Source organism: Pseudopodoces humilis, chromosome 5 (assembly GCF_049639895.1).
Source record: "Pseudopodoces humilis isolate 2021_Gansu_Grassland_sample_001 chromosome 5, ASM4963989v1, whole genome shotgun sequence".
NCBI classification, from domain to species: domain Eukaryota; kingdom Metazoa; phylum Chordata; class Aves; order Passeriformes; family Paridae; genus Pseudopodoces; species Pseudopodoces humilis.
In genome coordinates this window covers 67836346-67853299 of record NC_142204.1, presented here as the reverse complement: position 1 = coordinate 67853299, position 16954 = coordinate 67836346, and the positions used below count along the sequence as shown (strand labels likewise).

Sequence of the window (16954 nt, the reverse complement as noted above, 5' to 3'; positions counted from 1 at the left end):
TTGCACTGAGATTTCTTCACATCCAAAAAATATAGAGACTTGAGTCACCAAGGTCTGAAGTTTGACAATGTGTTAAAGCATTTTTACTGCAGTAATTTAAAGTAGGCTGGTTTTTCTGTCAACCAGAAGTTTTTTCCAAAAGTAAAAAAATACACCCTGCCTCTTTTGCTGGCCTATGAACAATTTCACAACTGCTTTCTATTAAAAAAAATAAATAAATGAAATGTAAGAAAATAAAAACTGAAGGGAAATCTAAGACAGTAACCTAGAAATCCACATTCTACTGAAGAGATGACAAGGTATTTGAAGTTTTGAAGAACACTCTGCTAACAAAGTAAAGCAAAACTGGACTGAGGAAAGGCAGGAGACCATTAGCATGTCCATAGTGCCATGGAAATCCTTCCTGACACAGTGTCCCTTTTTGCCTTCTAGAGTTTATCCTGCTCAACACTGTTGGTGACTGCTCTGCTGTTAGTGAGGAAAGTAATGGTTTTGTTATCATTAGTTAATCAGGAGAGATTCCCATTCTCAGATATCCATATTCATTCTCATAGACGATTATTCTCGGGAGTTTTATAATGGTTTGTAGTCATCAGCTGATGGTAATTACAGAAGAAAAATATTTCAGATGAAAGAGAGATGGAGATTGAGTGGATTGAGCAAGGTCACTGAAATGATTTGGGGATTACTTTCCCAGTCCAATTCCCATCTCCCATCTCCCAAAACATACTCATCTGCAGGATGTATTCTTCCCTTGAAGACAGAAGGCATAAATATTACTGCACAACTTTTCCATTACTGTGGGAGTGTGGTAGTGTACTGCCACCCTCTGCTGGAATATACACGGTCCAAGCAATTTCTCCACCTCCCCATATCTGTTCAGAAAGAACAGTATGGATTGTATTGTATTTTTTTGTTCAATATAGGAAAAACCTAAACAACACGGAAAGCCAATTTGATATCAAGCTTAAAAAAACCAGAATTTGTTTGTAATTAATTTTATTACAAGACTATTGTATACCAAGTACATTAAATTCAATTTCTACAACTCTTATGGAGGAATTTGGTCAGGGAGCTTTGATGCTACTGGCTGCAGTGTTGTGGTCCTCTGGGGATTCAGCTTTATGATCATTGTGAGTGCACTCAGACATGCTTCCAGTTATGAATTTCTGCAACACTTTTAAAGCCTTCTAGAGAACCAGAATAAAATCAGAAAGAGATACAAGATGAGCTACTGTCCTTTCTTTGTATGAACCAAGGTCTATCTGGAATTACTCAAGTTACAAGCCAGAATTTCCTACTTTGTTACAATGGAATAAGTCTTTTGAGTTACAAAGGCAAACGAAGGGTGTGTTGAGAAGGGCAGGAGTAAACTACTTAAACAAGATCAAAAGATCAACAACTTTGCTTATATGTTTGCTCTAAAGAGGTACAGCAAGGCCATTTTCAAATGCAAGAGATGGAACTGGGCACCTCCATTTCTGCTTGCCCACTTTGGTGGTTTACATGAAGATGTAATGCTCAGTCCTGTCCAACTACATGACTTCTTCAAAATACTCAAACCTAACAGGTTGAAAACCACTCAATCACTCTGAAATCTTACTTTTCCATCATCGCTAATGCGCAGGTTGAGTTCAGCTTCTAACAAAAAAAAAAAAATCGGAGCTGTTAAGATTAAATTCTGACCATATGGGAGTTACAAGAAGGTCTCAGCACAGGAATATTCCATCATGTTAATTGATTACTGCAATATGCTGCACATGAGGGGAAGGAAGGCAAAAGAATGTTGTGAAGATGTTCCAGCAGGTCCTGTCTCTGAGTAATGCAGATTACTGAGGATTTATTGCCAAAGAATTTACTGCTTTTATTCACATTTGGCTCTGATTTAAGGATCTGATCCAGACTCTTGAAACAAATGGTAGACCAAACCTTGACTGTACTTGAGCTAGGATCTGTACAAAATGAAGTTAACCACTAAAAACAACACTTTGCTTATTTAGGACAGTCAGATTTTTACACCAGGCAGTCCATAGCTCTTGGACAATACTAACAAAACAGTCCTGTGCTAGGACACTCCCATGATCACAGTCTGTGAATGACCACCTAGGGGTTTTTTTTACTGATAATATCTGAAAACTGATAATACTGATAATACTGATAATATCGGATAACATATTAAGTAAACAAAAATATAAAACATTACTCTGGAGTAATCACCTATCCATAAAGTGTTGTTCACATTTGCAACCTAATTTATTTCAAATCCAGGTTGCATTCATTATTACTTCCATCCAAAAATTGCCTTCATTCTGTGTTTTAACCTTAGCTATCACCAGGAAAAAAAAAAAAATCAAGGCAACTCTAGTGTAAGCAAGAGAAAAACCTGACAGTTTGGGAGGGAAAGCATAGTGCAAGGAGAAAGTTGGGTTAACATTAAAGCTCTGTATTTCAACATCTTCACTAATAATTTGGAATTTAAAATCAATTCAAATTACTAACGTGAGAGAGCTTTCAATGAAATCATGGAGACTGGACTTATGAGGCATCTGTGCCATAAACTGGAGCTTAACTGCATTACTGTGGTCAAAGTGCTGAATTAAAGGGAGTCAGGAGGGGGACAAGCGAAGAGAGACAAGAGGTATCGCCTCTAAAACCTCTATAAATCTAACCTCCCTCCTCCCTGCTGACATCATTAGATTCCTACTTTGCCACTGAATAGTCTCAGGTAGGGCTTTAGCAATTGACAAATGAAGGCAATTTAAGGGTTTTATACTTGTGGATACATTGTAGGACATACTGTGGGACTTAAAAGCATTTTTCTTGTAAATCAAATATTACCTTAGAAAATAACAATACTGGCAAATGAAACCAGTGAGGTGCCACTCAAGGCTACAGTCCTTCTTTAGTCATGTTGCTCTTTGAGAATCTAAAGCTTTTAATCATGCCAGGCTGCCACATTTTGGGTTAAAATTCATGGGCATTTACAGATATTATTTTGGCCACTGGAGAGTTCACTTAGTAAAACAACAGAGATTCTATTGAAGTCATGGAAATGTTCACATTATTATTTTTTGAATGCACTACAATGACTGCTCAAACATACCTGAGTTCATATGTGGCAAAGTTAATGAAAAATGGACTTATTTGTCAATGATTTTGTGTCTTTTATTCTTTTATATTTGGTCTGTGTGTTGTTTATTAAGGACTTATTCAGAATAAAACCAGAAAATTTTGATTGCTTAATGTCTTCACAGCAATAGCTTGTGTTGACTTTTGTATTAGTGTTCTAACCTTGAATTAATAGTTAAATAAATGAATTCATATATCTGTTCTGTTTTCAGTATCCAGTCAAGGCCAATGTGATCTTATTAGAGGATACAGGCCAACAATTAACTGCTTAGAGATTCATTCAATAAGGCAATTCTTCATTTTTCAGATGAATTATCGAGTAAATACCCAGGAGATACCAGCCCAAACTATAAAACCAAGGCAGTTGGAAACTAGTATTGGGTTTTTGTTTGCTCCTAGGTTTCAGGAGAAGCCTAAGGGGTGGCAGCAAACATCAAGAGTAATTTCTGTTTCCATCCTCTCCTCTACATGTATGCAGTCACCTGCCATTGAGGTTTAGAAGCAAGAGAGGAAAAAGTATATATAGCAGACAATTATAACCAAGCAAAATCAGAAAATGGCACCAACTACTTGCTATTGGAAATAACCACTGGAAAGATGTGCTTTACTTTCATGAGCATGTAAGTGTGATTTTACAGAGTGTACTGCATGAAAGCCTAAGCCTTTTGAATATTCCTTCAGCAGTAATATTCCTCCTGTTGACAAATCTTTTAAATACCTTAGGCAAGCATTACTTCATGCAAATCAGATTTTCAGAGGTGCTGTGTGAGAACACATGCATCAGACCCAAATCCACCGGGATGCCAGGGATAAACGCATGTTACCAAACCATGGGAAGATCAGAACTGGTTTTAAGAAGCAGTCTTCCCAGAATGCAAATTCATTTCTCCATAACACCATTTCCCAGACAGATCTATTTCTGAGTATCAAGTTTTTAGTTCATCTTAGTTTGTATTTCTGAACCCATGACTGTCAGCCACATATTTGAAAAGCCATCTATTTCTCAGGCATTTAAACTAACCTGTTCATGGATATGCATGGCTTGTAAACCTCCTTCCATATACCAATCTTAATGAGATTTTGCTCTTCAGCCTTCCAGTTATGGGCAAAACAATCTGGTTTTGTGACTCTGGTGTGTCTGCTTCGAATGTGAAATAGGCTGGCACATTTCTGTCTCTCACTTTTGTATCTGGGTGATAATTTACGTTATGCACAGAGAAGCACAGTTTAAAATCAATAATAAAAATACTTTAATCTAACTTTTCTGGATTTCATTTATTTTCAGGTGTGTGTAAGGATAAAAAAAATTACCAACGTGCCAGTCTAGAAAATGGAGCTCTCAAAAAAAACCAAAAAACCTCCCTATATAATTGTTAACAACAATTGTGTCCAAAGTAAATCCCATTTAATATGGCCTAGAGGATGTATAGGTAATTTCCAATTTAAGCAGAATACCAAACAGCACAATAGGTTTTATATTTCTCTCCAGGTGTGCAAATTGTTAATTAACCAAATTCAATTAGTTAAGTGGAGTATAAAGGGATGTATCATGATAATGCTGAGCATTTAACCTTTACCTCTAGCTATGGATTATTAGCAGTATGAAATGTCCTTTGTGCAGCCTGAGAGCTCATCCCTGGGCTCCCTGGGTGCTGGCTGTGGACATGCTGATGTGGCTGCCTGTGCCCGAGGGATTGCACGTGGCTGACACACTTCTGGCCAGCTGACCCATGTAATCTGACCTTCTGCACACTGCACTCTTGTAAAACGAGGCAAATACTCTTAAATCACCATCGGGATAGTTTAACACATTTTAATTTGCATTTACAAGAGGTGACAAAAGTGCTTATAGTCAAATTCTGTGGATGTTTATCAAACAACCTTCGTTTACTGGGAGCAACACATGAGCACTAGACCAGATGATTTCAAGAGGTTCCTTCTACGCTAATTTTTTCCCTGCAATTCTAAGAATTATGTAATTGAGTGACTAAGTTGAATCAAAGATTCTCAGTCAATGAACTCTGATAGCCAAGAGTAGCCAGACTATCTCAGCTGGAGCTATCATCACTATGCTGGTGTTACAGTGCAACTCAGAGTCATAGAATAAAGGCTGAAAAATATCTCTGAGATCATCAAGCCCAACCTTTGAACAAACACCAACACGTCAACTAACGCACAGCACTAAGTGCCATGCTGAGTCATTTCTTGGACACTCCCAGGGAGACAGTGAATCCATCACTTCCCTGGGCAACTCTTTCCAGTGCTTGAGCACCCTTTCAGTGAAGAAATTCTTCCTGATGTCCAACCTGAATCTCCCCTGGTGCAGCTTGAGGCCATGTCCTCTTGTCGTATCACCGGCGCTGCATGGTTGTTCCTTCACAACAGAAGGAGCTCTCACTTGAAAGGAAAGGGATTTCAGGCACCAATAAATAACTAAGATGCCAACAAAAAGGGTTTATGTGTAGCCCAGACTAGCTAACCTGTTATGTCCCTGAACTGCATGAAGCTTTTAGTGCTGCTGAAGAATTTCTTAAAGCTTACCTGCAGCAAGAATAAATTGTTGAAGAAGGAGATGTGGGAATGGGGATATTACAGAGCTCACTGGTGAGGTAGTGGTTATAGCCCCAAGCTTTATAGTTTTAAATCTCCAGGTTTGTTATTGGACTGTATCTGTTTTATAATAACATGATGATTTTTCTTCACAGACTGGTGGTCTCAGACAGTTGGGAGAGAAAGTATGACTGTTTTTCAGAACTATGGAGGTTGATTCAAACCCAGGAATTTTCTGATCAGACAGACTGTAAAGCCCGAAACAGACAAACCAGAAGTCAGATGAGTCAGAGGACTTAGTCCTAGACCACTTCCTTATCTCATAATCTTTGAAAATTACAAGTACACATGCCCTACAAAGTTAAGGCAAATTAAAATTATTTAATTATTGATTTAAAAGATTCTAAAACCTCAGAATCAGATGCAGAACACTCACAGAGTGTGTCACAAATTGAATTCATTCTTTTCAAAGAAAGATTTCCATTCAGGAAAAGAAAATCAATTTTTGAATGTAGTAAGCAGACAGATCAATTTGTTGTAGAGCTGTTGTACAAGGAATCCTCAGAGTGTCATATTATCCAGGTTTAAAACAAAACTGATCTAATTTAAATTTTTTAAATATGTAAATTATGCTTTCATCTGATTTCTGATGTGAGTCAGTCAGACTGGGACTGCACCACAGGAATCATCAGTTCACAGTTGGTTTGTGGGGGTTTTATTTATCTTGGTTTAACCTTCATTATGGTGGCATTGAAGAGCCCTTTTGAGAGCCTGGTTCTGTGTGGGCAGACAAGGAAGAGGATGGACCCTGCTGGAGCTGAAAGGGCACAGCAGACAGACAGGAGGCAAATGGGAAAGACAACAAATGGATACACATGAAGTGAGCAGCCAGCGGGGGAGGAAAAAGGGCTTTTGGTTCATGGCTCACTTAATTAAAAAAGGAAACAACTCATAGGCACCACACCAGAAGACTTCATTTTGGGGATTTTTCAAGCCACAAAAATGCATACCAAAACATAAAAATATTAGAAAACCACCAGTCTGAAAAACTGCCAATATATGCCAATAATTCTGAGGTTAATATTACCATTTCAGTAATAAAATCCTTGGTAGTTTCACCCTTGCTTTTATCATGCTTATCTTGGATCACTTTAACACAAACAGCAAAATTCCAAACATTTGTGATGCTTGTCAGAGTTTATTTTGCCTGCATTTTGGGACTACTATCACCAGTATTTAGCTGAGGATTTTCATGGACTACATATTCAAGTAGGATTATGCTTTCCCTGTCCTGAATCAGAAACCTAAAGCTTATGACTTGGGCAGCCTGAGAGTCTCTGCATCACTGTCAAACTTCTTTCTCATGTGATCTGAAGCTGGAGAGAAGGTACAAGGGCACTTTGTGTTCAGATTAAAGAATGGAAATTCTCTGATATTTAAATATTTCATATTGACTGAACAACAGTGATTTTTCTGTGTTGCTCATATCCAAATGCTATTCAATCCCTACCTTCTCCTAAGTAGCCATTGATCGCCTCGGGTATCAAAACTTAATTTCTAAAGTGGGATAATGCCACCCCTGGAAATATTCAAAGCCAGGTTGCACTGGGCTCTGAGCAACCTGATCCAGATGAAGGTGTCCCTGCTCATTGCAAAGGACTTGGAGTAGATGCATTTTAATAGTCCTTTCCAACCCAAACCATTCTGTGATTCTACAATACCATTTTCTTCAACAAAGCTCCAGATCAGTCACCATAGAAATAGTAACAGTATGTACCTGTCAGTACATCAATAATTTTCTTTCTTTGCATCTTTGATGGGCAAGGCCTGTGTAGGACCTGGGTTATGGCTATCATCCTCTGTAGCTACATTTTTCTTTAAAAGAAACAAAATTCCATCCAGTCATTTCATGACACATTTTGAGTTCCATGGCGTTGGTAGTATGATAAGGTTTTGCTTTCTAAACACAGAGTAAACACCTCAAGTGAGTATTAACAAACTGCCTAATGTTTTTATCTCATTCACATATAAGTCCAACTTTGAGCATGCAAATAATTTTTTGAAGTTGGAGAGAATTTGCCTCTGACACCCCACATATGCTTTAGCCCAGTGTGCATTATTAGGGCACGTGATAATTTTTGTCCTGACCATTTTAATACCCATTCCAGCATCTGCCATGCATGAAATTCCTCTTACTGACACACTTACATGGGTAATCTGGCATTTAACTCCTGTCTTTACTGAGTCAGGTGCATTTTGCTTTCATCTTTATTCTAAGCCAACACGGTATTTGCTGATTACCTTTATCAATTTCCCTGTGCTAAATTTGAGTATATTTGCTGAACAAACTGCACTATAAACAACCTGTTTGGTATGTAGATAAGAACTGGATCCTTGTAATCCAAAATTGTTATTACTTCAGGCCCCAAAAGTGTAATTTAAGATCAAAGATTGAATTGGTATCATAAATGCTTTTTTTTATTAAAAAAAACCAACAAAACCAAACAACAAAAAACCACTTGAATGATTTTCAGATAAATAAAATCCAGCTAAATAAATGTAAATCTATAACAATTTTGCTCACATAATTTAGTGTATTTAATTTAATTTTGTCATTTTTTGTTAGGTCTACAAACAGAAGGAGCTCAAGGTGTTAATCAGCTGAACAGGTAAGAGCCAAGTTTTCCCTCATACTTCAGAATTTTATATCACTCGGTTTTTCTACTGTTTATAATAATGTAGCATAGGATAGCACAGTATAACATAATATAATTAATATAACATAATATATATTCTAACTTCTCAAATCTTATTTCCTACAATTTCACACATTCTTTTCCGTGTCTTATTTTCCTTTAGACAATTTTCGTAGTTCATGTCCATTACTTCTCATGTCTTTAATACCCATTGTTTTTCTTGTTTTAGTTAAAAAAATTTTAAAACACACACATACAAAAGAGCAGGATTAAAAACAAAATATTTTTAGGTAGTAAGAAAAAAAGAAAAAATGTCCTACAGTTTGATATGAATTGAAATGTTGATAAGCAATAGAATATACATGATGGACCAGCTCTATAAACAGCCCCAGTATATTGGTCAGTGTTATGAATATAATTTCTGCATTTGCTTGTTTTCACTTAAATATATACTGATGCAGGCAACAAAGTCATGCATGCAACTTTAGTATAGTTAACCTATGGACATGCAAACTTATCAACAGAATTTAATAAATAACTGAAATGGAACTGAGGACTCCCAAACGTGGTTAAAGTATACTTTTTCTTTCTGTAATAAAGGATAAATTATGTTTACAACAGCTGAAGAGCTAGAAGAAAAGTGACAGATAATAAAAATATTTGCTTGACCATCATTTGCTAAATACATTTCTTTTCTTCTTTCCTTAGATACTCAGCTCTTTTGAACGGAATAAAAAGTAGGTAAGTTACAATGATGAATTATTCTTTCCAGTTTCATGTTCTATTTATAGCTTTTTCATTCATTAGAGCTTTTAATTTGTCTTGGGTTTGCTAGTTTTCACGCTCCCATGTATTTTTTACGAAATAATTTATTACAATCTATATTTCTTTCTTTTCAAAATAATAATCCAATTACTTTCTCAGTAAACAAGAATTCCTCCTTTTTATGTGAATTGAACTACCAGCCATAGCAGTTTCTGATTAGACAAGCTAATTTTGAAAGAACAGATAGAATGAAGCAATGAACTGGATAAAAATAATAATGGAGCATACCTTGTTAGATAACAAATGGAACACACTTTGGAGACAATTAATGCATGAGATACTTAATGCTGAGGTATATTAAACAAATTTTGTCTTATTTATTTGCTGCTATAAATCATAGCTAGTTTCCTTAAATAATGTGCTCTAACCATCCAGGTTACATCATATTTCCATAAATATGGGCTGTGTTCTTTGCTGGAAACCTCAGCACCCTTTGCAGGAGGTGTGTATATATTTATATATAGATAGATAGAAATATAGACAGATCAGTCAATTGATTGATCCAGTAAGGGAAACTGGTCTAACAACATTTGGGATTAATTTTGTCAAGAAAAACTTGATAATTTCATCCAATTGATGAATATTATTTCTTCAACTTTGGGTTTCCAGATGAGTTATATTCTGAGAGGTCATTACTTGCTGGGGTTAATTCTGTTTCAAGTCTTATGCTAAAGTAGCACTTTTTATTTGGTTTGTTGTGAAGAGAGGGGTATCAGGCCTCATTCCTTAATTTCCTCCACTTGAATCAGTCCTACCTCCTTAAGTCTGAGGAGGAACTCTTTACAGTCCAGTTGGAATAGCACAAAGATGAGATCACTTATAAATATGAGAAGACATCTTCCCTCACTAGAATTGCATCCAACTCAAGTTTAAGAGTCATCAAAGAGACTTCATTTTAAATGTGTACTATTAAAGGTTTTAGTAGGGAGGTAGCAAAATCCACCAATACCATGAACAGTCAATCTTCAGCTGTGAAGAGGGGAAGGGAATCATGAGTCTTTACCTCTTTCTGCAATCTCTGTAGGTTTAACTGCAGATTAAACTGTTCTCCTGTGCTCTTATAACTTGTATGAAACCAGTCCTTCCACTTCTGTTTGCAAACTTCAGTTTTACTTAATGCTTTAATAATAAAAACTTCAGTGGTGTTTCTGGAGAAATAAAGCCAATCCTCCTAAATGTGTGGATGGCTCTGTTAATACAAAAGTATTAACCCATTCCACCTGTGTTTCCTGCCTCCTGCTTTTATTTTTCGGCACTAGTCACATGGATGGTAATATTTCTTGGTGAATGGTAACCTATCTGTAAGCACTGCATATACTGATTTTTTTTTTTACTTACTCCCAGATACTTCCCCTTATTAACTTTCTTTCAGACATTGTGCTGCTAAATCCCTCTTGTCTCTCCTGTCTGTATATGGAAATCATCTCTAGCTTCCTTCTCTCCCTTTCTCACACAAATTTCACCTTAATATTGATCCAGTAAAATAACTTCATAGTTTCAACATCCTACTTATGAATCCTTTCCTAATTCTGTATTATTTCTCATCTCTACTATTCTCAATTTTCCAATAAGGACCTTTCATTTTCTCTTGAGAGTTCCTGCCTCCAAGAAAGTCCTTTCCAATCATTACCTTTTGGGCCTTGTGATTTCTCTTCGAGTACCCACTCCTATCCTGTGACTATCCAATTTACCAATGGAGATTATTTTTATATATATTAGAGCCCTTTTGCATTTCAGAAGTCCTTAAAATGTCAGAGAACCACTCTTCCAGAGAACACACAAATGCAGTTACAACTGACACGTGTTAATAAATATGACCAGATCTAACTTGGCCTGCCTGTTCCCTCTCATTATATATGTCTTCAGTTAAGGACAGAGGCTGAAGATTAAAGAGTCATCTAGGTTTGTGGAAAGGTGGGTTACAGTCGAGACAGTCATTGCATAATTCTGCATGTTTTATTTGTACATTGTATTTTCATTTCTCATGGGATCTGTTGCCAGAAGAAGAACTTTGCTTTCTCGCGTCTCAATCAGCTCCACCAGGCACTTCATCCTCCAGTCAAATGTGACAAAATTTAGTAATTGCTGTAATGTGGCCTTCTATTTGCATATTATTTTCTGTCTGGCCAGGTGTAGGCCAGTGTTTGGTGCTGCTGCAAAGCAAAAGATTTAGCACATAGGGAGTTTTAGATTTTAGATTTGTGCTTTAAGATTCAGCTGTCTTAGGATGTGCAGTGAAGGGATAGAGACAAGCCTTGGAGCACAGATTGAATCTCTCACATGGAAACACAAAGGCTGGTGTGTTGTCATTTTAGCCTGAATAAGTTGGAGAGACAAGTTGAAAGACACCTGAATGCAGGAACCATGGTGATGGGAGAGCAAGAACCGTTCTGAGGAGGACAAAAAGTGATGGACGCAGATTGTAACAGGAACCAGCGGTGATTTCAAACATTTATTGTATCAAAGCTCCTCCAGCACAGCTCTGTGGTGGGGCCTGGGGACCAGGAGCTCTCTGAGGAATGATGGTGACTGATCTAGCCAGGAGACAATGAAGATTTCAAGGCTTACCTGTATTTCATTAGAAAGTTGAGTAAAATCAGCTCGTTTCCTGGGAAATTGTTCTGTATTGATGAACCAGCATTTCTTGTAGGAAGACAAATATTCTGTTGACTATTTTGACCATCCTAATTTTCAGATCTTGTGCTATTTCTCTCTGCTCCTTGACTTGCAAGAATTATCATTTTTAGTTACATTTGCACATTGCCTCAATACTGGCTGGCAACCATAGATTACAGCATGAATGGGCATAGAAATTGAGATATTTAGGATGGTTTTGTTTCCTATATAATTAATGAACCCCCTAACCAATGCTGCCGGAAATTGAGACTGATCAGTCATGAAAAATTGAACCATAATTCAACATTTCAGATGTTTCAATAGATTTTTTGGTTTTGCTGGCACTGAAATATACCACAGCAAAATGTTAAATTGCTAAGTGTGGATAGTTTATACCCAAGCATAGTATAATCACAAGTGCTGACACTGTTCTCCTCTGTTTTATGGCAAAGCTGATTTAAATTTAAGTTTAGTTCACACTTTTTAATTTATTTCTCCTTTTAATTTCCTCTTTTCATATAGGGAAAATTATGATCTTATGAAGCTGACATTAAATGATCAAACAATATTGAACAACCTAATGAAAATCTTAAGCAAAAGTCATTGTGAATTAGGTATTTGCTAAACTGACAACACAAGCCTTTGTAAACCTGATATTGTTCTTATGTAAACTCATGAATGGAGACTTTCTCAAATAAATTACTTAATAACATCAGAGTCATTGGCTGAGTAAATATATCCCAGGGGCGCATACTAAGATTCCTGAATTTAAATGTTGAATAGAACTTCATATTTGTCACCTTTACTAACGAGTTTTTCCTTATGAAATCATTATTAGCATGAAAAAGTTAAATTTTGTATCTAATTTCTTGAATTAATGCTGTTTGAAGACCCTAAGGGTTTGAAAGTTCTTTCACTGGAATTCATCATTTACATAATTTTCATAGCCCCAACACTTTGGTCTCTGCTATGAATGCACATTGTGGGTTTTTTATGCATTAAAGCAGCAACTTCTATTTTTCTCCACACAAAACAATTAAGAGAAGAATAACAGGTAATAAACATTTTTAATCTTTAATATTACATTAACAGTGAAGTGCCATATTTCATGCTTTCACAACCACATTGCATGCTGAATGATGCATTTTTGGTCCCTCACTATGAAGATATTTGATTAGAAAGGAAAAACAATTGAGTTATTTCAGATCACTGGAGCTTTCCATCATTTCCTGCTTGAGAAACTTGCAAGTGCATAGCAGCATGGCCAGATTTTTAAGCAGACTAGACCGTATTTTCTCAACTCTACATTATCATAGTTCAGCCATGATCTATGACTGTTTACTTGATTTTTCTTTTGTTGCTAATATAGCTTATTATATGGGAGATTTATTCTCTTTTAAGCTGAAACCGGTGCAGCACAGTTTCTGACCAAAATATCTCTTGATGTTAACCTCTCCTCTGCCTACTGTTATTAATAAAAAATTTTATTACTGCAGGTCTTTTGCACTCGGGATCATGGACCCTGAGTTATGGTAGAAGTAAGAGATAGGCGTAGGATGGATCCAAACTGGAAAACCAAATTAGCAGCAAAGACATATTTTATATCTGCATCCTTTGGGCTTAGCATAACTGAAAAGGAAATATGACAGTCCAGACAGTGTTTGGTACAAAAAAACTGAATTTATTTCTGTGTCAAGACTAAACTTGTTTGACAACAGCCTACAAATCATCTTTATGTGGTAGACAAATCTGTTCCCCAATTTAAGAATGTGACTAAGAATTTTAATTGTTGCGATTACTATTATTATTATTATTGTTGTTGTTGTTGTTCCTGTCTGTGTACCTGGGTACAGTAAAAGCATTAATGTAAATGATCCAATCTGGTTTGTGGCAAACTTAGCATTCAATGTGAGATGAAGATTCCACTCTTAGGTATACATTTCTCACCCCACTATGGCTATCTAAAAGGCCATTGTACCCACATATGATGAACTAACTTTACCAAATAATTCTCTCTTGGATGAATCCTTGGATTCTTTCCTGGGATGGAAGCACACCTACTGGAATTACTTCTATATTTTCAATATTTAAAGTCTAAATCTGAAGCCAAATGTGATCTTTGAGTTTGATTCATATATTCACATCTAGTGCTAGTTAAGAAACCTAGTGTCATGTACTCATATAATAAAAGAATTCATCCAATTTCTTACAGCAGCTCCTGGAATTAGTCTCTACCATCTCAGTTCAAAATGAAGAAGCAGCTTCATGAAGTTTAAACTGATCATAATTTACCTTGCATTTCTAAATGCAGTACAATGAGGTGAATACTGACTCTTTTTAAAGCCAGTTCATTGTGTGTCAGATATCCTCCAATCGTCTTCAAAGTTTATGTAAAAGCACACTCTTGTTTTTCTACAGAAGTAAAATCACACATTTGTATGTCTTCTCCAATCACAAAACATCTAGGAATAACTTCTTGGTGCATTATTTAGATTATTCCTGTTGTTTTCCAATAGCAGTTTCAACTGTCATGTTTTGTGTTAATCTTGCTGCTCTTCCCACCTAGGAACAATACCAAAGAGTCTCAGGGATGGAAAATAAAGAACAGTCTTGAAAATATTGTTAATTATTAAATCCAGATGATACAATTTTTGCTGATCAGTGTTTGATATAGAAAGGCTTTAAAGGAAGTACTGGCACAGAACAACCCATGAAACCTTGTAAGTCTGTCTTTTGACCACCAGCAGCTTCCCTTCAAACCTTGTCCAACATCTTCTCTCTGGACAAATCACTCTCCTTGACAGAGTGGAGGAAGTCCAGTCTGTGTGATCAACTGTGTACAGTTTTAAATTTCCTACAAATCATGTTAGTGCTTTGAAAATATGTGGTACTGCAGGAATGAGCCGTATTAAAGTTATTCATTTTGGACTCCAAATGAACAACCTCAGAACAGCTTGCTGGAAGCCCCTGGTATTTAGTTACAGTCAAATTTGATGATGGCTTGTAATGTGAATGTCAAAACGAGGTCAGCCATTTGAGGCTGCTCACTACCAACCTTCCTTTTCCATGAGCCAAATCACTGCCCAGATGCTCATTGAGCCTCATTACCATAATGCCAACATGTTATCCAGGTTCAAATGTGGGGTTTGCTGTTGATCCAAACATACACTAAAGCCACTGAAAAACTCCATCAAGGAGTGCTATGCTGCTCATGGGTGCCAAAATTCAACTGGCTCAGAATTTTGAGGGATTTTGAGTCATTTGCTCTGTCCTAACTCGCTGTGTTGTAAATTCTTGTTTGTGAGATATCAGGCATTCAATGAATCTAGATGTTTGGGCTTGTTTGACAATTTCCAATAGTTAAACCCCCAAACCAGCAATTTTCAAAGTTTCCCACTAATTTCTGTGGACTCTGGATGCAGTTATTGGAAAACCTTACATCCATCACCCATCTAAGATTCCAGCCGTTGCTGTCACCCTGTGATGAAGCGTTCTTCGGGCATAATTATTTGTCTCTGATTTTCACTATCTCCTGGTAACCCAGGCACTCTCCTTCTTCATCCATTCCAACAATAATGGGCAAAAATTGAAAGAAAAGCACTCATGAAATTCAAATTAAAACATGTATCTCAAATATTCATCCCATAGAAAAGTTTGACTGATTATAAACAGAAACTATTTGGACTGATTTTAGGATTTTATGAAAATATATTGCTGCTCTGTAAACCAAAGCTATGAAAAATATGACTAATGGTACCAAGAAATAGTAGCTATATAATCCTATCTCTTTATCTATTCTAGCTTGAATAACTCAGAGATATGTTTCCTTTCACTACAATTAGTGCACTCATTTTAGGTTTGTTGACCTAAGTTTCATCTATCTATACAGCGGAAGATCTTGAAGGCATACCAAGCTACAGTTTCATTGAATCATCCCTCTATTTTCAGCTGTTTTAATGTATTTATTAGATAAAATTAAAAAAATATCTCATTTATTAAAACTTCTCTCAGTGTTACATTTTTTTCTTTTTGCACACTAGAACATTGTAGTGAAACTTCTACAAAACACACACTTCTCAGGAAATTTTACTCATTGGTGTAAAATTGTGTCATAAGCCAGAAGAGAATATTCATGAATGGAAAACATTATTATTTTATCTGTGTTGTTTTCCTGTCATTTTGACCTTCTCTTCCTTAGTTTTTCACTTTCTTATCCTTAGTTTTTGACTATCCTTTCCTTAGTTTGGGTACACAGTAAACTTCCCCATGTCATTTATTGTCACCATTGTCATTTCTCTTGTGTGACACACATATTTTGTCTTTCCTCTATTCAGAAAAGAGAAGATGGATGGGCAGGAAAGATTTCTTTTACTCTTATTCTGCTTTATTTTTGTATCATGTAAGTTCATATTTTTCAGGGGTTTTCATTGATTTGAATTGCTGTAACAGGTACTTAGTGCAAAGTCTGAGCTTGTACAGTAATTAAAGTGAAACAATCTCAAGCTATTTAACTTAATAAGGGGAAGTTAACCGACTTGATCAGAGTCTAATACTTGCAGAGGGAAGAATTTCTGATATTCATTGACTCTTTAATTTAGCAGAAAAGTATATAACAAGATCCAGGCAATGGAAGATGAAGCTTGACAAATTCAGAGGTAGAAATAAGATACTCAGAGTGTAATTAACCGTCACATCTTCCCTACAGATGTGTTAGACTCTTTGCTGCCTGCAGTTTTGAAGTCTTAAAAGTATTCTGACAAAATCTCAATATTCAAATACAATTTACTGCCTACTTTTGATGATGATAGGATGAAATTCCTGATGTATATTATGTAGAAGTGCAGGAAAGTAGCTTTACAAGCCTTATTGGGTTTCACCCGTATTTATATCAGAATTCTCCACTGAATTTCTGGTTTCTGGTGAAAATATATATTATTACATTATATTACATTATATTATTATTATTATTATTATTATTATTTATTATTATTATTATTATTACTATTATGATGATTGTGATTGTTATTGTTATTATTGTTATTATTTTTATTATTGTTATTATTCTTTAATAAGCTAGAATGTAAAGGCAGTGACATTATTATGAACTATGGAGACACAGGTGCCTTCCTCTAAGCAGC

The 16954-nt window shown here is 36.0% G+C and overlaps 1 protein-coding gene across 2 annotated transcripts in view; it reads left to right on the top strand.

Moving 5' to 3' along the window:
- Positions 1–16954, top strand: part of CELF2 (CUGBP Elav-like family member 2) — a 541755-nt gene that overhangs the window by 85560 nt on the left and 439241 nt on the right. Inside the window, exons 2-3 of one of the 2 annotated variants that reach the window (XM_088055373.1) lie at positions 8306–8348; positions 9084–9112. The gene's annotated coding sequence lies outside the window, so the exon portion shown is untranslated. Of the gene's footprint in view, positions 1–8305; positions 8349–9083; positions 9117–16954 lie in introns of those variants that run through there. The other variant, XM_088055372.1, reaches the window with a different exon arrangement.